Source organism: Hypanus sabinus, chromosome 18, assembly GCF_030144855.1.
Source record: "Hypanus sabinus isolate sHypSab1 chromosome 18, sHypSab1.hap1, whole genome shotgun sequence".
Classification (NCBI taxonomy): domain Eukaryota; kingdom Metazoa; phylum Chordata; class Chondrichthyes; order Myliobatiformes; family Dasyatidae; genus Hypanus; species Hypanus sabinus.
Genome location: NC_082723.1, coordinates 10,028,468 through 10,056,413, shown reverse-complemented (window position 1 = coordinate 10,056,413; position 27,946 = coordinate 10,028,468).

Genomic DNA, 27,946 nt, shown 5'->3' with positions numbered 1-27,946 from the left:
TTCCCTCGGCCCACAGTGCTCTGCCTACAATGTAGCATACTCTAGAAACTGCCTATAATTTCCATACAGCATCGTCCTCTACTTTTCATGCTCCATGTACCTATTTATGAGTCTCTTGAAGTACCATACTATCACTGTCGTCGGCAATGCATTCCACGCACCCAACACTTTCTGTGTGAAAAACACATACCTCTGACATCCCCCGCCTCACCATGCACCCCATCACCAAACACCCTAAATCTAAGCAACCTCCTGGTAGGTATGCCATCTCTGGGAAAAAAAAAAAAGCTCTGGCTATCCACACAATTAATGCCTATCATCATATTATACAGCTCTCGTTATTCACCTCTCATCCTGCGTCTCTCCAAGGAGAAAGGGCCAAGTTCAATCAACCTGGGCTCTTTAGGCGCAATCTGCAATCCAGCGAACATCTTTGTAAATTCCTCGGCACTGTAGTGTCCAAATCCTTCCTGCACTGAGGCAACCAAAGCTGCACACAATGCTACTTCGGGATAACTGAGGGCTTATTAAAGCTGTAACATTGACTCGCGGCTTTTCAAAATGAAATGGCGTAGACAAAGTGGGTGTGGGGATGGTCTTTCATATAGTGGCTGAATCTAGGGCCGGAGGGCATAGACTCAATATATAGGAACGTCCATTTAGAACAGAGATTGGAAGGGCGGTGCAGAGCCAGTTGGTGGTGAACCTGTGGAATTCATTGCCACGAACGCTAGTGGAGGACAAATCACTTAGTATACTAAACTGAAAATTGACAGGAACTTGGTTAGTCAGACCATGAAAGTCAAAGGATGAGATAGGAAATGGGGATAGGAGGTGTTGTAAATAAGCTATGATGGAATATCGGTCGAGTGGACTGATCCTGCTCCTGTATATAAGGACCGGAAATGAACGGGGAAGATGCCAGATTATGAAGGTGTGTAAGGGGACGGAAGAAAAGCTAGAAATTGCTCGGTGATGCGAAGTCGGCCGTCGAGGAGCTGATGGAAAGCGCTCTAACTGTAGGGGACTATGCGTACAATCTAAACGGTGAGACAAAATGTGGGAGGGAGTACACAAATCAATGCTTTCTCGTCGATATTCTCCAAGAAGGCGGACTTTACAATTGCAGGATTCACCAAAGGGAAAGAAGAAATCAGCTGCCGCTCTATAAATAGGGTTAATATGCTTCTCTGCTTGATTAAGGAGAAATGCCCGACGTTAGGTGATAAGTTAGAAGAGCTAAATGAAGAAATTCCTAAAGACAAAGGAAACTTCAGCACGGTAACAGGCCCGTCGGCCAATGCAGTCATAATAGTCTATCCGACCTAGTCCCATCAGCTTGCACCTGGACCATAGCCATGAACTCCTCTCCCTTCCATGTACTTATCCAGACGTCTTAAGTGTTGAAATAAAGCTTGCACTCATCACTTCCGCTGACAGCTTGTTCCACACACTGCACTAAGTGAAGAAATATCCCCTCGTGTTCCACTTAAACATTTCACTTTTACCCCTTAAACTATGATCGTTTGGCATACCCAACCTAACTGGTAATTTAGTTTTGCCCTTATAAGCTGCTCAAAAAATTCTATACCTATATAAAATATCCCATAATTCTCCCTTCGTCAAGACCGTGTAATATCCTGGTGAAATTTCTATCCAGTCTGTCAGTCTTATATGTTACCTTTACTTTTGTTAGGTGACCAGAACTGAATACGATATTCAGAACTAGATCCTGCAAATTTCTTATTCAACGTCAACATGACATCACATCTCCTGCACCTAATGCCTTGACGTATGAATGCCAATGTGCCAAAAGCTCACTTTCCAACCTGTAAACCTGTGATGCCAATTTTTAAGATATTATGGATCGGTATTTTCGGATTCCTCTATTCCAGCGCATTCAATGTCCTAATATTCAACGTGTAAGTCCTCCTAAAATGCCGCAGCTCACACCAAACTCCAAGAACTTCCGTCTGCCACTGTTCGGCCTGTTTGAACAGCTTGTCCAGTGACTCAATAGATTTAATGCTGGCAAGTTTAGAACACACGCTAGTGATAGCAGGTCTCTGCTGAGTCTGAAGGGACAATCACTTCCAGATATTTAAGTCCAAACACCCCTGTAGATAACAACACGGAGTTCCTTTGCCCAGAACGGCGCAAGAACAGAACGACTTTCTGGACACAAGAGATTCCCCAAGCCACTGAACGATGAATCACCAGCCCAGCTTTTCAATCTAAACTAAAATGCATACTTGACTTAATTACACGAGACACAGTATGTAAGAAAAGAATATGACACTGCTTTACATTTTTCTACTCAGTGAATTTTGTAACCAGTGGATTTTCATGAAACATTTCCACCTTATCTCTGGACAGGTGAGAGTTACAATTCTAAAACAGTGAGAATCTAATAAACTCAGAAGAGGAACTGAAGTATAAGCTTGTGTATGCTGTAGCAAAATACACCGAGGCTTTGGGTATGGCAATTATCGCAGACGGTAGCCAGTTTTAATCTATTGCGGCCAATGAATTCGGGCACCTGAGATAGGCACAAATGAAGAATTGCGAACATAGTTGTTTTACTCCCCGCAACGGGTGAGTTGCATCAGAGTTGAATCACAGTGTGCGAGCGCCGGCCAAAACCGATGAGTCTCCCGGCGCCTCACAGTATCCGGATCGACGTATTGTCAGAAGAGTCCTGGAAGTATCATCATCAAGTTCTAGTATGTGGGAATTAGCCACCTAGAAATGGGTGTCAACATCTCATATTTTATGTATCTCTGAATCTGTGAGATAATGTTCTCTTCTCAGTGTGGCCCGGAAACGGGAACTCAATGTGGGAGGTAAGTCTGATCTGTCCAGGGACTGTGACACCCCGGTGGTGGGAATTCCGCTTCAGATATTTTCTGTGTTACACCGAGGGGGGATGGAATTAGAATCCGTTTAGTATTGGCACATACACCGAGATATCGTGGAAACTAGTCCTGTATACTGGTTATTAAAATCAAATGATTATGTACAGCAATGAAACAGATCAATGTAAAACAACAACAATGCTGATTAGTGTGAATCAGCCACTGATACACTGCATAACAAGTAGACAAAAAGGAGGAAAAACACAAAGAAAAATTCTGGGAAGTGAAGTGTCCACGTCATTGGCCCAGGGAACAATTTAATAATCTTATATCAGCGGACTAGACGGCTTCCGCGAGCCTGGAGTTACGTGTTTGCAGGCCTTTCTACCGATACCTGTTTTCATTTATTTATTTATCTATTTATGTATTTATTTATTTATTTATTCATTCATTCATTCATTCATTCATTTATCTATCTATCTATCTATCTATCTATCTATCTATCTATCTATCTATCTATCTATCTATCTATCTATCTATCTATCTATCTATCTATTTATCTATTTATTTATTTATTTATTCATTCATTCATTCATCCATCCATCTATCTATCTATCTATCTATCTATCTATCTATCTATCTATCTATCTATCTATCTATCTATCTATCTATCTATCTATCTATCTATCTATCTATCTATCTATCTATCTATCTATCTATCTATCTATTTATCTATTTATCTATTTATTTATTTATTTATTTATTTATTTGTTTGTTTGTTTGTTTGTTTGTTTGTTTATTTATGCGGCCATTTATTTATTTATTTATTTATTTATTTGTTTGTTTGTTTGTTTGTTTATTTGCTTACTTAGTTACCTGTTTATTTATTTTCATAAGCTTTTGATAACGTCCCTCCTTCAGCGTCTTTGAAATTCAGCACAAACACGACAGCGGTGGAGGAAGAGGGGGCCGGGCAGAGCATTATTACTTTTGCGGAGGAAGAAAGAAAGAAAGTTTAATGTGGAAACACTGCCAAAAGCATCTCTTCCTTTAGACATCCCCAGGGCCTTGAAATAGCCGTGCCTGGTAAGAGAGTCTTTCAAATGCAATTTCCGCTAATCGTCTTTCCTCGACGTCCACTGTGGCCATGTTGAGGCGGAAAAATGTTCTGCACCCCATTTTCTGGATTGACATGTTTCCCTTCACAAGACAGACATCCAATTTACAAACTTTCGTGAAGATTGTAGTTACAGAGTGAACAAGAAATCTAGAAATGTTCACAACAATAACCGGAACAAGAGCTAATTTCCTTTCTCAATCGGTGGGTTGGGTTATTTGGGCCGTTACACAGGACAGGCTTCGGGAACACAGAGTGGCATGCTATGGCGCAGCGGTACAGCGGAACCAGCCGCATAGTGCCGGAACTGTCAGTCACAATGACTGCACTGACATGTGCTAACACACCCAGTTCGCACCACTGGGGGAGAGAGAGTGATATAAACAGGCGAATGCAGATAAATGATTGCAAGGTACGTCAGTGATCCAGAGGAACTAATCATGCGTGCTGGTAAAGCGGGTGAGTACAGAGCCGAACAAGGAGTACGTCGCACTTCTTGGTGCAGAACTTGGAACACTTCAACGGGAAGAATTAGTCGGGAAATGCCAGCCCTCCCACCCATGTAGCTCTCTAAATTACTGTTGAAGTTTGTAATGAAAATCGCATCCAGCACGCGCTCGCAGTTCGCTCTACAGTCTAACCGACGAGTTCACCTTTTATCCTTAAAACACGACCTCCAGTTGCCTCTTACACTTACCAGCGGAAGAAGAGCCTTGTTGCATTTACCCTATCTATACCCCTTTTAATTAATTGTGTATACCGCTATCAAATGTCTCCGCAATCTCCTTCCTTCTAAACAATAAATGTCTAACAGATACAATATGTCCTTGTAGCTCAGGTCCTCCAGTCCCTGCAACACTCGTGATTGTTTCCTCTGTACTCCATTTTGTTTAAATCCATCCTATAGCTAAATGACCAAATATGCACACGTTACACCAAATTAGTCCTCACTGACGGCTTTTTCTAGCAGCAATGAGAAGCAGTGGAAATGTTACAGTGACCTTCAGTTGATCCCTGAACTTTGTCTGGGTGACGGCGGAAAGAGCCGTGTTTGTGCAGCAGCTCAGAAGCTGCAGCATCGAACTCAGATCTCTCAGATATTCGGGAGGAGGAGTCGATGTGCTGGAACCTAACAGCCGGCTCCATACAAAATACACAACGTACGGTGCCCACAGCAGGACGAAATTGCCAGAGATGATCAGCAGAAGACCGAGGGATTTCCTGCGGCTCTCCATCTCCGGGTCTCTGTCACCCTTTCCCTTGTCAGCACACCGGAGTCTCTTGCGCACTCTGCTGGTGAATAAAACATGCCTGATGGTTAATCCATTCGTTAGAAGTACCAGCAGGAACGGGATAACAGGGGTGAGGAGGTAATGAAGGCAATCGAATATTATCGATATACGGAAAGTGATATACCAGGAAGGCAAACATATAAAAGGAGCAATCATTAGTCCATAATACCCTGAGAACCAAAAATACCAGTAAATGTTCTTTAAACAACTGATCACGGTCACTGTCCCCAGAATGATAGCCGCAGTTTTCCCGGTGCAATACTTTGTTTTCAGCTTTTGGCAACAAATGGCCACGAATCGATGCAATGTGAAGGTGACAGTGAACCAGACTGAACAATCAGTGACGGCGTAAAGCAGGACAGCGTGTATGTTACACACTGGAATAGCCAGAGACCAGAAGAAAACATCGAATGGCGCGTAGGCATTCGGAATCTTGCTCAATATCAGGTCCAGTACAACGACCAGGAGATCCGCCGCTGCCATGGCAACCATGTAGCAAGTGACAACTCGGGACAGACCGCACTTTCGTTTGCACAAGATTAAAATAGTCACCAGGTTCACTGTGAGAGGCATAAAAAAGTCAGTGGGTACACGTCGGAAAGCGTTCTTTGTTAAATGGACGTAAAATACATCTCATTTAAATATGTGCTTCGTCATGCTGGAAAAATCATTGCATCTCAGCAAGTACATAGACTAGTCAATTATTGGAATCAATAATTTAGCGAAATATTGAGCAGAATTTACCTGGACAAATATGACCCACGGATCAGTATTGAATAACACAGATAATGGTCACGAATGGACAATTTCGTTAAATTTCAAGAAAAGTGTTATCGCAGGCATTATATACTAACCGCAGACATGTATATACCGTTAATTAAATGTCTCACCTCTGACTCCGTCCAGATGAAGGGCAGGCTCCCGCCCCTGATCACAATAAAGTAATATACAAAAGCCTTGCGCATATGCTAAATAGCTGGGATGCCTAAGACTTTTGAACAGGATTCAATTTGTCAACGTAGAGTGGTGACCGAATTTGAAAACCGAGCGTGAGTAAACGGTGTAGGTAATGTACAGGATGGAGATGTGAGACAGGTTACAGAGAAGTAGTGCAGGTGTGGGTTGGCGCGGGTGCAGATACCCCGATCCGTGAGACACCAGGCAAGGTAATTTGATTCGAAACCTTTGTTTTATCGGTAATTACAGATGGCGTCCCTATTGCTTCCCGTTCCTTTCCCTCTGATTTCCCCTTGTCCCAACCATGATTGAGCTCTCTCTGCCCCCTTGACTCTCTCAGTTCACAAGAGGGACCCAGAACAGAATCAGGTTTATCATCACTCTTTTATGTCAAGATATCAACTATTTTATTTGCAGTGGGATTACAGTGCAATACATGGAACTATTGCAGTACGGTGCAAAGGTCTTGGACATCCTTGTACAAGCGGTGATTGATAGGTTCGTGGTCTAAGGTAAAAGGAGATGAGTTATTTACTTCAAAAGTTCTGCATAATCGCTCAAAGAGCTGACCTGCATGTGCATGCAACGAGAGCTGCATAACTCACCTCCTTTCCTCTTTCCACTGTGCTGGCCTTTCCACTGTCAAACATTAACCTTGGTCACTGTTCACCCTGTCAGCAGTAGGTCCTATGAATTCGCACAGTAAGCGATTGAGTCAGAGAGGCAGAATATAACCAAGTTTCTCATAACCCTTTAACTAATTCAAAACATCTGATGCAAAGTTTGAAGCGAGTGGTGGAATCTCCAGAGCACGCTCAGTGGATGATCTGAATTAGATGCACCAAATGTTGGGACCACAGACCGAAGGTTAACTGAGCAGATGGTATTCCGTTGGAATAACGCCTGCAAAGTAACTTCAGAAACACCAGTCATTATTAATGCATTTTCCTCCATTCTTATGCATTTTCCCATTCCTGACGAAATGTTAATTAACGGTTTCGATGTTCTTCTTTTATCACCAAATCAACCCATCGCAGTGAGAGTATCGTTGCCTTTTCGCAATCTTTCAGTTTGCAGATATGTCACCACTTTTGAACAGGAATTCAGTTCACAATCAAAATACCCACGCCGATGATAATATGAGAATCATCTCAGGTCATTTTTGAATTGCATATGGTGACAGGAATCAATTTTCTGGGACGAAGAAAGTTAATCACCGAACATGAGGTCAAATGCGCCCGCCAACGAAATAAATTAAAATAAAAATCAGTCAGATCATTGGCATTTTTTAAAAAAGTTGAATTCCAATCGTATACATAGTTATGATACAGACAACATGGCGAGGAGGATGATGAGAAGAGGGCGAGTGATGGAAAGATCATTTTAACGGAGGGATATTGGAAATTGTGATCTCTTTACTTTTGTTGAAGAATATTTAAATGGAATTCAAGGAATAATTCCAAACTTCAAGCAATAATGCCGTAACTTATGTTGTTCACATTAGGATCAATATTTTTGAAATGACCAGCGAATGAGAGAGGCAGGTGTGTTCACAATCCGATGACTCCTTTCAGGAGAAGACCTTCTTTCTTTACTTTCATTATTATACGGATCTGGTTTGTGTCAGAGTGGCAAATGAAATGAGAATAAAGGAACATTATATATTCACATTGGTGCAGGCAGGAAAGGACAATGGAATCTTTCGAAGGGGCGGAACAAGTGATGTGCAGATATTGTGTAGATGGAGTTCAGTTGAACGAATGCTAATGGTGAACCATGAGGACACTTGATATGGCGAAAGTGTCAGAATAAACAGTTGTTTCCGGGAGAAGAGAAAAGGCGGAATGTTCCGTTTGATGATATGGTATTCATGTACGAAGCTTTAGCACGACCGTGTACTGTGGCTAGTGTGCAGTGACCCTGACTTGTGGAAGGTACAGTCCGAACAATTGCTTCCTGGATTAGTGCAGATTGGGATCTCAGATTGAAGTGGTAATAGGAAGTAGATGACAGAGTCGCTCTCTCCGGGAATATTGAGTTATTTGGAGATCAGATCAAATTCAATGGAAGCACAACGCGATGAAACCCATTGATTCAGCAGCACATATTGCTGTAGGGGAATGGAGCGACTTAAAGGAAGCAACGTTTACAGAGCTGAAATATAGCTTTGACATGAATTGATTTGAGCAGGGATTGAACAGAGTGTGCCGATCAGATCAATGGCAATTACGCCAGCACAGTCCCAAAAGCCACAGTGAACAACATCGGTTGCAAAATTTAAAGGTCTGAAGAATTCATATCTGGTGTGTTTGACAGCAGCAATGGTTTCAATTTCGTGGTACATTTTAGAATGAAATTAATGTTGGATAATTAAACTTTGGAGAGAGACTCACCGGGAATAGCAACCATAGCGAAGACGGTGTAAAAAATCACCAGAATGCATTTTATTGCATACACGATTCGATGCCCCAAAATAATCCACTCATAATTTGCAAAGAGAAATTCAGCAGCCCAGAAGGCATTCCGGCGAATTCCCATTACATTCCACATTGCTGTTCGTTGACTCTGATCCATTCCGGAGCCAGTAAATTCTCTTTCCCCAAAGTATGACCTCTCTGTCCCGCTTTGTCGATCTGCCAGTCGCTGTCAGTGTGGGGGCGGAATCTCACGCTGATACTGGGAGAACTCAGTAAGTCGGACGCTTATTAATAGAACGGAGAAACTCTCTTGTGACACAGAATACGCCTAGGGAAATGATCTTATATCTATTTTATCAAATGACAGATGCAGTTAACGCTTTCTGCATCGCAGCCAAGCGGATGGAGTGGGGCCGTGTTGTTAAACAATTTCGTGCATGAAAATTATATAGATCCATATTTTGTTTAGAAACAATTCGGCAGGCTTAACAAATTTAAGCGGATCAACAGTATGAGGGCACTTCATCAAGACCGCTCCTGTTTGTTTCTCTACCAATTTTACCCTGCTCAAGCATATTTGAAATGTTATTCATAAAGCTATTTCAACCACTTGGTGGATGCATACACATAACTAAAACAATTACTAATCTTTCCCTAGTAAATGTCTACTCTCACCTTGACCATTACTGCAGGGTTTATGTGGATCTGCTCAGTGATTATTCCGAAGAGGAAACACATTTATCTGTGTGGACAGAGACCAGGAGTGGCAAAAACACCGCCGGCCTGCTGCGTATACTGCGGGGAGTGTTTGGGCAGATATAGCAGACATTGGTTCGCATCCCTCCCCAACGGCAGAGCTCTCTGTATTCAACCCTGAGACATTTCTCTCCTACTCGAAGTGTATTTGGATTTATATTTTGTTACAATATGTTCTGAATAAGCTTACGTTTTTTTTTCTGTTTTGCCTTTCATTAAATGTTCCCTCCTTGCATCTTGTCGGATGGTTCGCCATTAGGTGTATTTCACGACGGAGTGTGTTCAAAGAAATATCGATAACGATATTTCAACCATTCGGTAGTTTTATATTGATCACGTAGTAATTCCAAACCTTGTCTCCTTAGAATAAAATCTAGAAATGAGCGAAGTTTCAGTTGTCACCTTCCACCACCTTTACTCCTCTATCCGACCTTTTACAGAAAGTTACCTATATTGCTGTTTATTTCATCTAATCTGTGGTAGGTAGTTTGAGGTCTAATCAATGTTGAAACAATGATAAATGTCTTCTAGCAAAATATAATCCATTCGCAGACACTGAACAAGTATAAGGTACAAAGTTTATGTCAATATTCCTTCTATTATTTTTTTTACAGCCGCTGCGAACAACTATTGCAATGAAAGCTGCAGGGCTCTTTATTAATTTGATTTTATATATTAGTTGAAGGGAATGATGAAATACCTTCTGATAAAGAAAACGTTCCGCAGTTCGGACTTTTTCTCGCTGCGTTTAATTCCAGCTAGTCGGGAGCACTGACAATGTGCGCAGGAATATTTCAGTTATTGAGCGATGGCGCACCCCTGCGGTTTACAGGGAGCAGTGTTAATTAAGAAACAAGTCATTGTCCTCGGTGGGCAATGAAAGTATATCTTGCGTCTAGTTCTGACTCTGTTACAGAAGCAAGACAGGGATTAGTGATCTTGCTGCGTTGGCTCCTGCATTACCACTTGGTTAGTAATGAGAACACAACTCACGGAAATAATAAGTGAGAATGATAACGCCCAGGATCGCTAGAAGCAATTAGTTGATACCTTGGAAATTGATCATTGGGGTCAGGTGTTTGCAGTGATCACATGGGTTATATGATAAATATCGAATTATCCAGTAATGAGTCAACAAAGCCGATATCATTGATCTGTTGTATTAGGTATTACTTTGTCATAGTAGTTGTATTGTTATCTCTGCTAAGAGATGGTTCTGAAAAAAAGTTAAGATAAATCCGAGGTGTCACTGAAGTATCTATAAAAGCGCAGACTGCTCAGTTTCCTGAACTGAAGGTTTGTCTTTTTGAAAAGAAAGTTATGCTGTATTCCTCCCGATCTGTACAGCTCGTTTTTCTCCGGTCCCTTGGATATATTGCTCTTTCTCCACAAGTGTCTGTGTTTATATTTTATTTCACAATATTTAAAACGACATACCTTAATTTGATATTCACAAACAAATAAAGGTGTGCCCTGTAAGCATTCAGCCGTTGAACTCCAAAAGCTGAACTGCATCTCTTCTTCACTGTAATTAATCTTACCTGTATTGTGCATTAATTTTCTCTTGCTGTCCTCGATACAATAGAAGCTGCCTCAGTTCTTCTCAGCATTCATCAAAATTAATTTTAAACATGTGAAAACGTTGTTAAGCCGAATATGGAATATTTGAAAGGTATATTAAAAATGTGAGTCCTAGGATGAGGCATCACAAGATGACAGTTTTAAGATGCTGTAGATTCTGTCGGTCAGAAAGTAACGAATTAACGACATTATTAGACTACCCAATTCGGAGCATTATTTGCAGGCTCTGATTGCAATAAAAATATAAGACATAGGAACAGATTCAAGCTATTTGACCCATGAAGCCTGCTCCACCATTATATGGCAATTTGATGCCTAATTCCTGTACATGCGGCGCGGCGCGGCAGCAGCGTCCTTTCAGACCTGGTGTTACTGTAATTTAATATTCTAATTTAATATTGGGACACAATTTTTGATTAGGGCACATGGATAAAAGAGCGACTGCCTACCATCGCCAGATGCTGCTACAATACAGTCATCGCACAAAAAATAAACCCTCAGGAAGATCTGCTGCTTAAATTACACGACCTCGTTTTGCAAAACGGTCCTCGGAGTCGCCTGATGCTGGTGGCTGGAGATGGGAACGTCATAAGGGGTGTGAAAGGAAGAGGAAGCGATGCAAGCGGGCAGGGGTCCATGCCAGCCAAAAAGCAAACCATAGCCGGCCAGCTCTCCCGCCCATTCCGCTCTCCAATCTCCACTCCCTGGACAATAAATTGGACTACATCCGACTCAAACGAAATACTCAGCGGGAGTTCAGAGCCTACTGTGCATATGTTTTCACAGAGGCGTGGCTGACTGATGGGATTTCGGACGCCGCCGTTCAGCTGAATGAGCTCACCTTGTTTCGAGCGGACAGGGTTGCAGCTCTTTCCGATAAGACTCGCGGTGGTGGCTTGTGTGTTTACATCAATAGGGAATGGTGCAAGAACTCTGTGCTGGTTTCCAGACACTGCTCATCGCTAGTGGAATTTGTTGCTGTTAGATGCAGACCATTTTATTTGCCACGGGAGTTCAGCTCGGTTCTTATATTCCGTGTCTCCATTCCCCACAGCGCTATTGCTCAGGAGGCGCTCTGTGAACTGTACGGGGCTATTAACGAACTGCCGAATCCTGATGGTATGTTTATTGTCGCCGGAGATTTTAACAAGGCGAACCTCAAGTCAGTGCTCCCCAAATTCCAACAGTATGTGGACGTTGCAAGGAGGGGGGAGCATGTGTTGGACCTGGTTTACACAAACATCCCCGACACGTACCTGGAGGAGCCCCTCCCGCACCTCAGTTACTCAGATCACATCTCTGCTTATGCTAATCCCAGGAAACAGACCGCTCGCCAGGCGCTCCAGAACAGTTCAATAGCAGGTGAAAACCAGGCCAGCAGGAGCCATCTCTGCTCTTCAAGACTGCTTTGATCTCACTGACAGCCACATGTTCATGGAGGTTGCAACCGATGGCGGCTGTTCCAGCTTAGAGGAGTACACGGCATCAGTGACTAAATAAATCAGCTAGTGTGTTGATGACGTCATTGTCCAAGACCATCACTACACGCTCTAACCAGAAGCCGTGGATGACCGCGGAGGTGCTTGCGCTGCTGAGGACCCGTCGCCCTGCATTCAGAGCAGGTCACAAAACAGCCCGAACTGCAGCGAGGGCTAGACCGTCACGGGCCATCAAAGAGGCAAAGACTGCAAACGCCCAGCGAATCAACAGCAACTTACAAGACAGTGGGGACACGCAGCTCATGTGGAGGTTCATTAAGGATATCACCAACTACTAGGCAACATCGCATTGCTCAATGGATGTGCAGACCAGCAAGGAGATGTTCTCATTGACATCTTCAACATCTCCCTGAGCAGCGCCACCATTCTAACGTGCTTCAAAGCCGCCGCCATCGTCCCCGTGCCGACGAAGTCTTCAGTGTCCTGCCTCAATGACTATTGTCCCGTTCCACTTACGTCCATCATTATGAAGTGTTTCGAGAGGGTCGTCAAGAGTCATATCAAGTCACTACTGCCCCCCTCTTCTAACAGAATAGGTGTCCCGGAGTGGGGTCGAGGATAAATCTCATTTTTCAGCGGGGCAAGAGTCAGACAACATTGGGGAGGTACAGAGATCCAAAGCATCTGGATTGTTCTGATTGGATACCTGCAGAGCTAGAGCTGTAGAAGTGGCCACAATATGAGGAGTCTGTCAGTCACCCTGGCTGTGAAAGTAAAACTGCTGGAGAAGCTCCGTCTATAATCACCAAAGGGCAACTGTCGAGCAAAGTTCCAAGAAGCAGTAGCAGGCAGTTGTTTAATTGAGGATTTGATAGAATTAACAGAAAATGCTAAACAGAATGGCATAGATTAGTGTCGGAAAACGAATGACCGCATAAAGCAGAATCCAAGTGAGTTAATTTCGGAGAGCACATAAGTCTGCAAGTAGCGGTAGAGTCCTTTAGAGAAAGGGTTACACGGTCAGAGAGGATTGGACTTGATGCACACGAACAAATTCCAGTTCACGTGTGAGAAATAACTTGAATAAAAAAGGTAAACAAGAAGAAGCAGCCGAACTAGCGAAGGAAGCAGAGAAAGGATTAAGAAAACAGAGCAGTGATTTAAAGACGGTGATGATTGTGACGCAGAAGTCAGCAGAGGAAAGAAATGGTAACACTGGCGATCAGGCAAAGTCTTTAAAACATATTCAGCAGTTGCATGATACTGCACAAGGAGGGATAATATGTGCTTTTGCTACGAAAAAATGGAAGGGAGGTAAATATGCTGATACGGACAGGCAGGTATTTAGCAGATGAAGCGAATAGATATAGTTCCGGTATTTACGAAACATCATTTCCCGAGGAACTCACACTGCCACCCAACCAACGTTGAGCCAGTGCTACCGTCTGCACGAGCGGCACCCCTAGTTACTACTGAAGAGGGGGCAATTCAAAATCTTGATAACATCCACCACACCTTTCCGGCTACAGCAGCTTAGATATATTGCTGAGGATATCGGGACTTGAGTACTCAGGTACAATGCTCGAGAGCTTTTCTTTGCATCTTGTCATCAGAGAATAATACACGGCCTGGACGATTTTAATGAAAGGAAAATGATTATAACGTGTTTACATCCAAATATACACTCAGCTTTTCCACTTGTATAACGATACGATGTGGGTACGAGTAAGGAACTGCAAAAGTCTACAGTGACCGTATTGGGTGTTAACGAAGAGTACCGGTATGCGGATACGTGAGATGTTACCGGGGGGGTTGTGGGGGGGGGGAAGAACATCCAACTGCATTTGCATCCGTTTTATGGACTGATCGAAGGATTATATGGGGCAGCATTACAGCGGGACTATTTATGAAGCATCAAATAGGTGATTGAGGGCACTGTCGTCTCATGTTCCAACGAATCTCAAACGACACCGGAAATGTTTGATCATTCTGAACCCACAAATACTGAGACAAGGCTACTGCGGAAAATGAGTAGAGAGTGGAAAAAAAGGGAAACAAAGATCCCTGAATTCTCTAAAGGGAAGGTGATGCCTATTGAATGTCAGGCTGACTGGCTGATGTATCAGGACCCAAACGAAGGGAATCCCCGGCGCAATATCATGGGACAAGGAAGGGCAGAGGAAATGCAGCAGGGACTGCAACAGAGAGAACTGAAGCTGGTGTATTTAAATGTTATAACTGTGGCCAGGAGGGACGCATAACGTGATAATTTCCAAAGCAGAGACGACAAAAAATGCAGAACAATGTGTTTGCACTTGAAGGGGTCAGAAAGAACGTGCCCACAAAATAATATGATTGTCACACCACCATCAAGGGAATTGTACCCTGGGCCTCAATGATGGTGTCTGGCCTCACCAACATAGGTGTGTGACACAAGGTGACATGAAACCGTAAGACCTCTAGTGAGTGGTAGGTGGATAGCGCTGCTGATTCTTATGGGACGATGGAGAATTCCGAACCACCGTCAAAAACACCATGATAAATAACTTAAACTGGAAGAAGCAGGTGTAGCATACCTGGCCCCAAATTATCCCGTCTGCCTAGAGTGAACCGCCGTCACCTCGCCAATAGTTCAATACTTCGGTGTAAATACGTTGAAATGCCCCCCGAGTTCACGCTCGGAACACAAATACCAAACACAAATACAACAAAGGCAAGTAAATAATTGCATCCTTATAGTTATTTCTTACTGATGGGCTAGTAGAAATAGATAACTGAAAGGCGCCAAATCAGTACGTGTATCATCTTGTGCACATAATATTTTAATACGTTGGAACTCACGCCTCCGGTTCCATCCACAGCGACCTTCCAAGACTTCGGTCACCGCCCGAACCGCCCTCGCACCGCTGTCTTCTCCTCGCTCGACTCCCGAAGAAGACTGTGAACTCCCGCTCAGACTGCACATACAAGATAGCATAACAATTCTCCGTTGTTTATTTCCCACTTACCTGCAGTCATACCCCAAACATTCAGAACACAGAAACCCATGCAGCATTAAATAACATTATAAAAATACAGAGAGGCCACTTTGATAGACTGAACAGTTAACACCACAGTTACTGGTGCTGAAAGCTCTGCAATCTCCCCTCACCAAATTTATTCCTGCCTTCATGACCCTCAGATAATTTGACAACCCTTCTGTATCCAGAGAGCTGTAATTGTCATGTGACAGCACAAACTTCAATTGGTCGGATGGCACAGCACATGCCCGTCAACATTTCATCCCTCCCAACTAATCGATGCACACTTCACCATTGGTCACCTTAATTGGCTTAACACTTCTAGCACCAAGCCGTTGCCAACACTCCCCCTGCCACCCCGCCCCCCACTCCCGTAGAATCAACTGGGCTGCCCCCTCCAGCCCCCTGACTTATAAAAGGTGCTACATGTGCTTGGCTTGATTCATTTTGCCATCCTCGAGGGACCACCCTGCCACACCCCAGGCTGAAGACTGCAGAACAGCGCTAGAGACAGGTGGTGAGCTCTGCATTGAATAGGATTTGGGAACTTTTATTTTGTCACAGTAGCAGAGAAAGGTGCCTGCCCTGAGTCAAGGATTAGCGGCTATCGTAGTTACTTTTCCCTTGCTTGTATGTGTACGTGTACTCTGTCCCCACAACGCTTTCCTGTATATTGTACTGCCGACCCGACTTTTTCCACGTTCGTCTATTGTAAGAGAGTTTGTACGAATATTGTAGCCGCCTGTGTTCTTCCCAAGCTTTTATCCCCTGTAAATAAACTCTTTATTATTAAAACGGTGTGCTCAAAGTCCGTGCCTTTGAGACCCGAAGAATCTGTCCCATTTCCATCTCAACATTTGGCGCTGCGAGCAGGTTTTATAAGTCTTGGCTGAGCAAAGAGCACAGTGGAGAATGTTCAGTAACAAGGGATAGAAATCTAGTGCAGTCACCCAGAGTAAGATCCGCGTGTGTACCGATGAAAGGGAGGGATTTGAGAATCTGGCCATCATGCTGGCAGAGCACAGGAAATCAGTGGACTGGTCTGAGCAGCTAGACCCCCGTGGCGAGAAGCTGGGCCACTACGTGGTCTCCCTCCTTAAGGAATCAGGGTTCCCGAAAGCCAAGCGGAGTCGAAGGCGTGCTATTTAATTGTTTGTGCCCCTGCTGAGGCGCCGGGTCCGGATTACCGACCACATTCAGCACTTATGTTGTCAGAAGGACAAGGAGCTGGAAGAGCTCCGGCAGCGCTACTGCACGCAGCAGGAGGCAGCACAAGCTGCCCATACCCGAGCCAAGGATCTCGAGGTCAGGGTAACTGAGGTCGCCTGCAGGCTCATACAACTGCAGCAGGCGTGGGCAGCCCGTCCGTCTGGCTGGCAGCCTGACCCACGGAAGATTCGAGCCCTGACCCTGCAGGACGCGTGGATGAGGGATGGGGACATGTGGCTCGTTAGCGACGAAGGGGTTGGAGGGATGGTGCCAGAGAAGCCTAGATCCAACAAACAACTTCTCTTTTCTCATCCGAGCTCCAACATGCCCGACCCTTCACAACGCGGTCCCAAGTTCACTGCAGGGTGGAACGGGATGATTGGTGTTCGGCCAGACTTGTCCATGGTCACTCCGAGACCACGGAGACCCGGGACTTCTCCACCAACGAGCTGACCCAAATGGCGGATCAGTACCTCCAGCAGCAAGGCGAGTATCCGGCCACATGGCTACTCAGGCTTTGGGACCGAGGGGTTCCCCAATCTCAGCCTCTCCCATCAGAAGGCAAGCTCCTTGGGAATCCTCTCTGACCAACAGAGCATAAGCAATGCTCTGCGGGAGCCACAAACAGGAGTCCGCGATGGCACTACCCAGTGGGGTCCAGTGAGAGCCCGATATCCCACCCTTCTGTCCTGGGATCTACAGGTGCACCCGCAACGGAGTACGGTCAATGATGGCATCCGGCTTATCAGGGAATGGGCAACGGTGAACGGCATCTATCAAGGTGCCTGAAACCGCAGCTTCCTCGAAGACACACAAGTGAGCGGTGCCTTAGCAGGATACCTGGTCACTACCGCGAGCCCCGACCTGAAGAGTCATCCTGCCCCTCATGGCACCAGCCAGCGTTAGACCGTACGGTATGCTATCCCCCTCCTGGAGGGATTAGAATATGTGCAAAGGGGAGCACCCTCCAAGTTCCGAAAGTCCTAGGCAATGGCTCCCAACTCTATCCCTCCAGGCTTTACACGCAGGCAGCTTTACACAGACCTCCTGCATGCAGCGGTGGATTGTGACAGCATAGATGGCATCCACACCCCGAACCTGTATGCCCCGTGGAAGGAGCATTGCAGGGGCAAATCTGGCTACAATAAGACCCCCATCGGCCCCACCAGTAAGCCCGAAGCAGGGGGCGTCCCCAGCCCATATACCGCCCGTCCAGACCATGCCCACACTAACCGACCCTCTGCACATCCCTTACCTGAAACTGACTCGCCTGCCTCAAGGAAGCACTCAGGGAATTCCTGAGACAGGAAATGTCCGAATCCACCACCAAGGCGTCTCATCACATTGGTGCCAGTCCTTTCCCCCTTCCCAAAGTATGAAGACAAGGGCCCCCTGCGCATTTGCTCTCTCAATCTCTCCCGCCCGGGAGACCTGAGGCTACATATACCTGGCGGACTATATTGGGGAAAGGTGAACACGCAGATGTGGATGGCACATGTCGATACAGGTGCCCAGCACACCGTCTTCCCAGCTAATCCTGCCCCATGGAGGGGTACCGACATGCAAATAGATTGGTTGAGGGCCTCCATTTTGCCCGCCCCGGAGATCACAGTTCGTTTAGCCATAGGCAACCATCCCCACACCCCCGCCCCGCCCCAGATCTGTACAAGTCCATATTTCCTCCTCCCCGAAATGTTTAGTCGGGATTAATGTTTTAAAGGGACAGTCCCTTCAATCAAACAAGGGCAAGTTCACCTACACATCGTGCGGGCCACTGTTGTCGTTGGGGCGGCTAAGTGCGAGCCCATTACTGTCCCTCTCCGTCTAAGGTCATCTGCAACCGTCAGTACAGAGTATCATGTAACATCAAGAATTCACGGACACCATTCATGCCCTACTGCGGGAGGGAGTTATTAGACACACAGCCTCCTCTTTCAGCAGCCCCGTTTGGCTTGTCCGTAAATGGAACGGCACCTGACAGATGACATTTTATTACAGGCACTTAAGCAAGGCTGCCCCCCGCCCCACCCCGCCACTGCTGTACCCGTCAACGTCACCCTCTTTTTGGACAACTCAGGACGTCCACACAAACCCTGGTATACGATCGGTGACCTCCCTATTGCATTTTTCTGTATCCCACTGCATGAGGATAGCAATTTGCATTTACTAGGGACGGCAGACAATTCCCCTTTTTTCCCCTACCCCAAACTATGTCCACAGCCCCACTATCTGTCATGGCCTTTTATCGCGCGATTTTTACCACAACCAACTTCATCCAGAGGTGTCAATCTCCCATTACAGTGACGATATCCTCCTCTAAGGTCTGTTTGAGACCATTGTCTCGGAGGCCCCTCACATTCTAATTGAATCCCTCAGGGGACGGGGCTGGGCAACTAACATGGAATTGTACAGGGGTCCCGCCAAAATGTGCTCCTTCTGGGAATACAATGGGACTCTGGCCATAGAAACAGCCCTGATGATGCTAATTATATACATATATATAATTTAGCTGTCCCCTCTAATACAACCGACGCACAAAGATTTGCGGGGCTCCTAGGGTATTAGAGACTGCATATAGCCCACTTGATCATGCTTGTTCGGCCACTCTATAGGATCTCCAGGGAAAAATCTGGATTTCTGTGGGGACCAGAGCAACAAGCTGCTTTTTATACAGCTCAGCAATTTGTGGAACAAGCAATGCCACTTCCTCCCCGCAAGGCAGGTCTGCCTTTTTAGTTACATTCTTCAACCAGCGAGACTGTCCCGAGTGGAGAATCTGGCAGAAGACCTACGGGCGCAGATTCACCTTCGGCCTCTGGACTAAGTCCCTAGCTGAGGCGGCAGCGCACTGCAGCCCCCTCGAATGCCAGCTACTAGCCTGTTATCTGGTGCTCCTTGCCACAGAGCACCAATCATGCACCGACACTGTCGTCGTTCTCACCCATCGCCCTATAATCCGATGGGTCAAGTCCCCTGATTCCAACCACAAAGAGAGCCGTGCCCGGAGGTCCTCCATTGCCAAGTGGATGTGGTACAGTGCACCAGCACCCATGGCTTCATGGCTTAATATGGCGTCACCTCTGGGGACAGAACCACAGGCATTTCATTTGGGACCAGGCTACCCACAGAAATATTTCTGTCCACCATTTGCATGCTCATACCCGAAAAGATAACGAAGAAGCCTTTCAAGCCGCTTTGGACCAGCCTGCCCAAATATAATCTACTACCATTTCCAACCCTGCCACCGATCCAGGTGTGGCAAACGCGGCGCTGGGCTAAACAATTAGCTGTCGCCTTGACACTACCAATGTAAAACCTCGGTAGCTAACTGCCTCATCTGCCACCAGAACAAGCCACGGGGCTGACTGGCAGGGCCACGAGGCCATATGCGTCGCGGCACTGGAGCGGGTCGATTATGGCAAATCGATTATATTGGACGCGAAAAACGACAAAGTAAGAAACAGTACGCCGTAACAGTGGTGGACACTTAATCGGGAGTCCATTTGGAAGTGCCTTGTGAGAGGGGCGACCAAAATAGCACCATCAATTGATTACAGTACCTCTCCACTATCTTTGTGGTCGCTTTGGAAGTACAATCCGACTCAGGGCTCATACTTCGCTGAGACCAAAGCTCAGACCTGGGAGGCTGAGGTGGGAATCTCATAGCTGCTCCACATACCCCACCACCCCCAGGAATCGGTTTAACTGAAAGAATGAACGGCCTGCTCAAGGAATAAAATAACACTCTGTCACCCTCTTGCACAAGACAGGAGTGCCTAAGCTTTCCTTTGAGCAATTAAACACAATTAAAAGGGATCCCAACTGTCCTGCCATCTGGCACACTCCCCATCTCCCGACGGGGAAACCACCGAACTTCCCGAGACCGAGGACTCGGGTAGAGTATGGATAAGACAGCCATAGGATCCCCCCAGGAAGGGAGCAATTGTCGCGCGCCGTCAAGGAGACAGCCGATGGTTCACCATTCCGGGTAAATCCCATTTGTTCTGTATACTTACCCGGCACAAAACCAGACAAGAATGAGTATCCTCCTGGCCCCCCCACCCCCCACAGGACAATGGTGCTACTTCAGTCATCCCTCCTTGTCGCTGGGATGATCGGCTCCTTGACAGCTAGCAACACATCCCTCAGGGTCGCTTACGTGTTTGCCAGCAAGACCATCAGATCGGACTGCTGGATCTGCATGCGAAGCGCAGCACACGCCGATGAAGCTTTGCCACTCATGCTGATCCCGATGGATGTCATTGAGATGAACGGTTTACACAGACTGATTACTCCTCCTGGTTTTGGTATATCTGTTTGGGGGGGGGGGTGCCTGCTAATCTAATTCACTAATCTATCGCACTCATTCTTGTCATTATCGCTATGTCACACGGTTGTGTGCATGCCAGAGTATTCAGAGTACGTCTGCCTTTATTTAGCTGCTTAGAAGTGGTTATTTCTAGTATATGTTAATATTGTTTGCTCTCTCCCTTATGTGTCCTGGCTCTGTGGTGCGTCTTCCGCGGAGTGGAGTGTATCCAGAGAGCCGTGCGAATATTGCAGCCGCTTGTTTTGTTCCCAAGCTTTTTCTCTCCTTATAAATAAACTCATTCCTATTAAAACTGTGTGTCCAGTGACCTTGCCTATAAGACCCAAATAATCTTTTTCATTTCTACCACAACAGAGGCCCACGTCAGATTGTCAATAGGATGGTTTGGAGGGAAATGGTGATGTTGTCATATTTATTTTCAGGCAATGGATGTGTGATGAGAATGTAACGGATTTTGCCCCCTTCATTTTCCGGGCAACTACATTCAGTTCGCACCCGAGTGACCGAATGCACTTCATAATCAGCAGTAATAAGATAGTGTTAAGGCACGGCAATCATTGCAATGGCGCCAGCCAAGGCAGTAGAAATGGAAGAGAGAGCAAATGGATACTGCATTCATCAACAGCTCTTAAGAAAATAAAGAGAAGATGGAAGAATTGAATTAAGAGGAAGAAGCAGGGTTACACAAAATGACGAGAGGCACTGATATCGCAAATGCAAGCAGGACTTTGCGTCTGTGCTTGGGTAGGACCGCAACCAGAGGTCATGCTGTTAGAGTGAAAGGTGAAAGTTTAAGGGGAACATCAGGGGAAACTTCTTAATTCAGAGGGTTGTGAGCGTGCGGAACGAGCTTCCAGCAGTAGTGGGGCTGGATTGCTAAATCTATTGCAGGGTTTATGATATTTGTACAAGTGCATGGATGGGAGAGTTATGGATGGACATTTTTCCGATGCGGATCGATGGGAGTCGGCAGCTTAAATTGTTCGGCACATGGAAGATGGGTAAACAGTCTTACACCTCTCCATGATTATATTAGAAATCCGACTTTATAAAATATATACTCCGAATCATTCCATTCGCCTCCTGTTCCTGATATCTGATAATAGAGAAACTCTGTAACAGTTGTCAGCCACAGGAGGATGAAGCTTCCGGAGAGGGTGAAGAGTAAAACCACCGATGTCCTCCTGCTCTCCATCTCAGTGTCACTGCGACTCTCCCCTTTGTTTCGTCTCTTCAGCCCCTTACGGACACGACTAGCCACTAAAATGTGTCTGACAGTCAGTGCGTTGAGAATCAGAATTACAGCGAAAGGGAGCAATGGAGTTAGTACGGTATCAAACCAGCCAAATCCCTTCCACCCCAAATCCGTGTAGTAAGTTATTTTTATATCGTCGAACCACGGTACATTGTTAATGATTTCTCGCGGTTCAAGTGCGAAGTAGAAGGGAACGTTTTTCGTGCAGAATAGCACACCAGTTGCTGTCAGAACCGTGGCCGCAGTTTTTCCGGTGCAATACATCACCTTCAGCATGTGGCAGCAAATGGCGACGAAATGATCAAATGTAAATGTGACAGTGAACCAGACAGAACAGTCGAGGGCTATACGAGACAAGACAACTCTAATACTCTCCACGGGCGTAATACACAGGACAGTTACTGGGAAATAATGAATGCTGATCCGATACAATATTATCTCAATGATAATGACCATCAGATCTGCCGTTGCCATGGCCACCAAGTAACGAGTCGTGCAAGTGGACAGACCGCACTTCCCCTGGGACAGTATTGTAATCGCCAATAAATTCACTGGAGAAACAGATGAGAGAGACATTATGGAATACAACATACTCTTGGAGACAAATCGCTTGAGTGAATAGAGTTTTGCGATGAGTAAACGTGTCTCTAGATAACAAACATTCCAAGAGATCGGGGTAAGATGAATGGAGAAAGATTCGATGTCAGCAAGCGGATTCTTTATTTTGCTAAACTTTCTGGTAATCCCTGGACAAAGCCGATTTACAGATAGCACCGCACCGGGAATATAAACGATGCAACAGGAGTTCCAAGGAAAGCAGGAAGACATTCATAGGGAAGACAAAGCCAGTCTGTTCTTCAGAAGAAAAGGGTTTCATTACAGGACTACTGTCGGACTCAGCACATTTCTGTTGTTATATTCCAGTAACATGGCCTCGTGGTCAGCGACTCGTTATTTGTCCCGTGGTCAGGGTCTCACCGTTTGCGGTTCACGTAGCTCTCAGTTAATGGTAGGGGTCAATGTCATAAAAACTTTGGAAACCTCTGTTGTAAGTGAACTTCTTAATACAATCCGTGTTAGTAAAGCATTCCACTGAGCTGCCTTCCCTGAGTTCTTGTTCACCTGTGCTGAACCTGTCAGGGAAGTGTCCGCTTACGGAACCAGGGTTACGTACGTTCCATGGAGAGGCTTGACTCCTGTGGATGAAAGTAATATGGAAACATCGGTATACACACTGTGTGAATGAAAGAAGTGATATCACCGTACATAGCTTTGGATGCTGGTCTCCGATCTACTAATCTGTCATTTCACAAAGCAAATAAAATTCACAATAAGCTACACAAAGTCGGTTCACTCACGGAATTCCTGTGTACTTGCATTCGCTTACCTGGGACGCCAATCGAGGCAATAAGAATATAAAATATTTTCTCGACACGGTAATACGCTTCAAGCATCATTATCGGTCACTTTAGGTTGTCGGCAGTCTGTTTGATTGAATATTTTAGTCGATGTAATTTATATATTTTATGAACTCCACTGGGACAATGGTTCGAATCGACTAGCAGAGAAATCTAAAAATGGAAGCAAACAGATGACGGCAGCTCAGTTAAGTTTCCAACCTGGCAGATTTTGGTCATTTCTGAGATCAAATTAGCAGCTCCAAAAGCGGTCAACCTCGCCATTTCATTTGGTTAATTTGCAGCAGTGTCGTTGCAGTAATCGGTTTTCCTTTTTTCAAATGCCAACAGCGCATCACGAATTCTCGTATTATTACAATGGTATTTCTTCTCCTTGTCATGTGAAATTCGTTTTACCTACCGACCTCGTGCTTCTCTTATGTACAAATTTAACAGCCAAGTATGCCTGGATTTCATATAATTAGACCCATTTCAGACCTAACTATGGACAGAGCGGTCGACTGATAGCGGAAAAAACAAAGTATTATTGTTCGTCATCACGTGTATTTGTGTGCCTTGTGTGTTTGTAAGAGATGGTTAGATCCAGGATAATACTCCATCGATTCCGAGTGAAATTGCCCCAAAGTCAATCACACTATGGTGGGCACGCCGTTAATGAAGGGACTGTGCCTGAAAGGTTAACTGTGTATTAATTTCCATAAATCTGCCTGGGGTATTCATCGCACACCTTGTGTGTGTTGCTTTGATTTCCCGCATCTGCAGAATTTCTTGTGTTTACTCCGCTGTGTTTACTCCGCTGCAGTCACTTCCAGGGATGCCAAAAGTAAAAGAAATAAATCTTCGTCGATATAAAAATAAACACTCCCTCTCCCCTCTTCTTCTGCTCGACTCTCTCACTGCTTAACTCTTCTCATCTGCCACTCACTTTCTCCTGCCCTCCTTTCTTCTACCCTTTCCCTACGATCCAATCTCCACACGTGCTCCACATGCCGAGTGCCTTCAGCATTGTGTGTGTGTTGCATATATAATACCTTCCTTTACAAACAGAAAATGGACAGGAGATACATAGTACTCGAAAAACTACTTCAACAGTTAAGTATACCTGATTGCAAATGTACCCGAAGGGTCTCAATTCATGAAACCCAATTGGTTACTGGGGAGCGGTCTCAGGGTGTACTGTAAACAGCATGTCAAAACTACCGTTCGATGCTGATGTGATTGGATTGAGATCTTTCGCTGATTGACGAGCTATTGCAGAGAATGGCTTCGAAACCAACGGTTGCACACTCACGGGAGTCGTGAAGAACTTTGTTCCATCGGAATAGAATCGAGACAACAAGTGCTGTATTCGATCTTAAAACTAATGTTGCAGGAACACTTTAGACCCATTCCCCTCCGAGCCATTCTCTTTCGAGGTCTATGGCACCGGTAAAATGGTATCAGCATTCTTACTCCAAGAGGGACACTGCCAACTGGAGCCAGTTGCATTTGAATATCGAATGGTTAATCCGGTAGATCAAGTTATGCAACATCTGAACGTTGTTAGCAATTTTTTCAGGTTTTTAATCCTTTCTGCTTTTATTGTGGATCTTAATCCAATTGTCATTTTAAACGTGCTTTAGTCATTTCACATTGGTGTATCAAGGGTGCAACTCCAGCAGTCGTATTGAAATTGCTATTACAAGGCTGTGAAATCACAGTTAAAAGAGCAAACTGTGTCGTCATGCTCGCTAACAACATCGATTATTGGGCCGAATCTCATGTTTGTCCAGTGTCAGTCCTACAACAAAGGAATAGATCATTCGTTCCCATGTTAAAAACAGGAAAGGGCAATGAGGTCCTGAGAACGGAAACTTCCTATTAAACGATAATTATTGACAGATCGTCATCCGTTCAGTAAGGGGAGCACTCTACGGAATATGTTATGCATCTAGAAACGCCGTAGAGATAGAAAAGTATTGCAATTATCTTACCTATATCAAAGTGTGCTCAAGCAGCAGAACTTGCAGTATTAGTATCTGTTGTTCGCCACCTAGATGAATATCCTTCATAAACGGCAAAGCACACAGAGAGCATGTGTGTCTATAATAGTTTGACTGATTGTTTACCATTTTGGGAAGTCAAGTCTGACGTTTCATCAGAGAGTAAACATTTTCCTCCAGCACCCTTTTGAAGTACATACTTGAAGAGGCGAAACGAAACTCTTATGGAGTAAACGAAATGGAGAAGGTTTACATGGAAAAACATCCCTGGGACGGAAGAAGAAGGCGGGTGAGCTGTCTAAACTAGAAGCAAGGCGTGGAGATAAATGGCATCCTCGGCGGCGTCGCAGAAACCAGGAAACTTTATATTAATACACTTCGATAAGGTACTGCAGCAGGATTAGGAGAAAGAAAAACTGTAGACCGGAGAAAATTCTGAAGAATATGGGAAACATTCGACAATACGAATGCAGAATAGAAATATAGCTGATAATTGTAATTGTGTTGTCAGAAGGTAGAAGGAAAGAGATGATATTTTTGGTCGCACTGCACTTCAGGCTTCACTGAGTACTTGGAACTCTGGGACGGTTGAAGAATCTGTGTTGTTCGCCAAAGCCGTAAGGATACGGCAATATTATTGTCAGAATTGCTAGTTCAGTGCTCAGTTCAATCCAGATCAATTGGTTAAAATTCAGTTATAAGACATAGGCGCCTTGTAGGGCACAGAATATTCGAGTAGCACCGGCTTGGAAGTCTCCAAGCAGGCAAATTGGCAGCAGGTGAGGTATCATGACTGAGTATAAAAGTAGCATCCATTAAAGGCTCAGTCTTTGCAAACAAGGATGGGTCGTGGCTCACCCCTGTGTGCCAAAATTCGTGAGAGAATTGTTAGTCAGTTCAAAAGGAACATTTCTCAACGCACGATTGCAGAGAATTTAGTCCTTACAACATCTACAGTACATAATATTGTGGAAAGATTCAGAAAATTCAGAGACATCTCAGTGCGTAAAGGGCAAGGTCGGAAACCACCGTTGAATGCGCGCGATGTTCGAGCCCTCAGGCGGCTCTGCCTAAGAAACCGTCATGTTACTGCGACAATTATAGCCACCTGGGCTGGGGAGTACAGCGGAAAAACATTGTCACTTAACACAGTCCGTCGCTGCATCCAGAAATGCAACTTGAAACTGTATTACACAAGGAGGAAGCCATACATCAACTTTACGCAGAAACGCCGGCGAGTTCTCTGGGCCCGAGCTCATCTCAGGTGGACCGAAAGATTGTGGATGCGGGTGCTGTGGTCAGATGAGTCCACATTTCAGCTCGTTTTCAGAAAAAACGGGTGTCGAGTTCTCCGTGCCAAAGATGAAAACGAACATCCTGATTGGCATCAGGTGCAAAAGCCTGTGATGGTATCGGGGTGGATCAGTGCCCACGGCATGGGTGAGTTGCATGTACGTGAAGGTAACACTGACCCTGAGGAGTATATTAGGGTTTTAGAGAGACCTATGTTGCCATCAAGACGACATCTCTTCCCGGGACGTCCATGCTTATTTCAGCAGTACAATGCCAGACCTCATTCCGCACAGGCTACAGCAGCGTCGCTTTGCAGAGAGAGAGAGTCCAGATCTGCCAGTCCAGATCTATCTCCTATTGAAAATGTATGGCGCATCATGAAGAGGAGAATCAGACAACGGAGATCACGGACTGTTGTGCAGCTGCCGTCTTATATCAAGCAAGAATGGACACAATTTCCAATAGCAAATCTAGTATAATTAGTATCCTCCGTTCCAAAATGAGTAAAAAGTGTTATTAAAAGGAAAGGTGATGTAACACAATGCTAAACATGCCTCTGTCCCAAATTTTGTTGAGTGTGTTGCAGCTATCAAATTCTAAATTTGTGTATATTTACAAAATACAATTAAGTTAGTCAGTAAAACTATTGAACATATTTTCTTTGTACTTTTGTCAGTTAAATGAAGCTCCACGTGAATTAACAGATCACAGATTTTTGATTTATTGCATTTTGGCAAATTTCCCAACTTTTCTGGAAATGGGGTTTCTAAATTAACTACAAGAAGTTTAGAGAAAGACAAAAAGGAACTTGGCAGCCGAATTTGGGAAGTGGTACACAGTAGAAACATGGAGATTTTCAATGGAACTCTAGATTTTCAGTATTGGCTTGTTTACTTGAGGCGGGGGAGATACCTTATGCCTGGTTGATAAGAGCCTGCAGTTAATTAAAAATACGATCGAGAATATTGATGCGCTTCTGGACATGACGTTTGCGTCATCACTGCAGCAGAAGTAGTGCGGGAAGT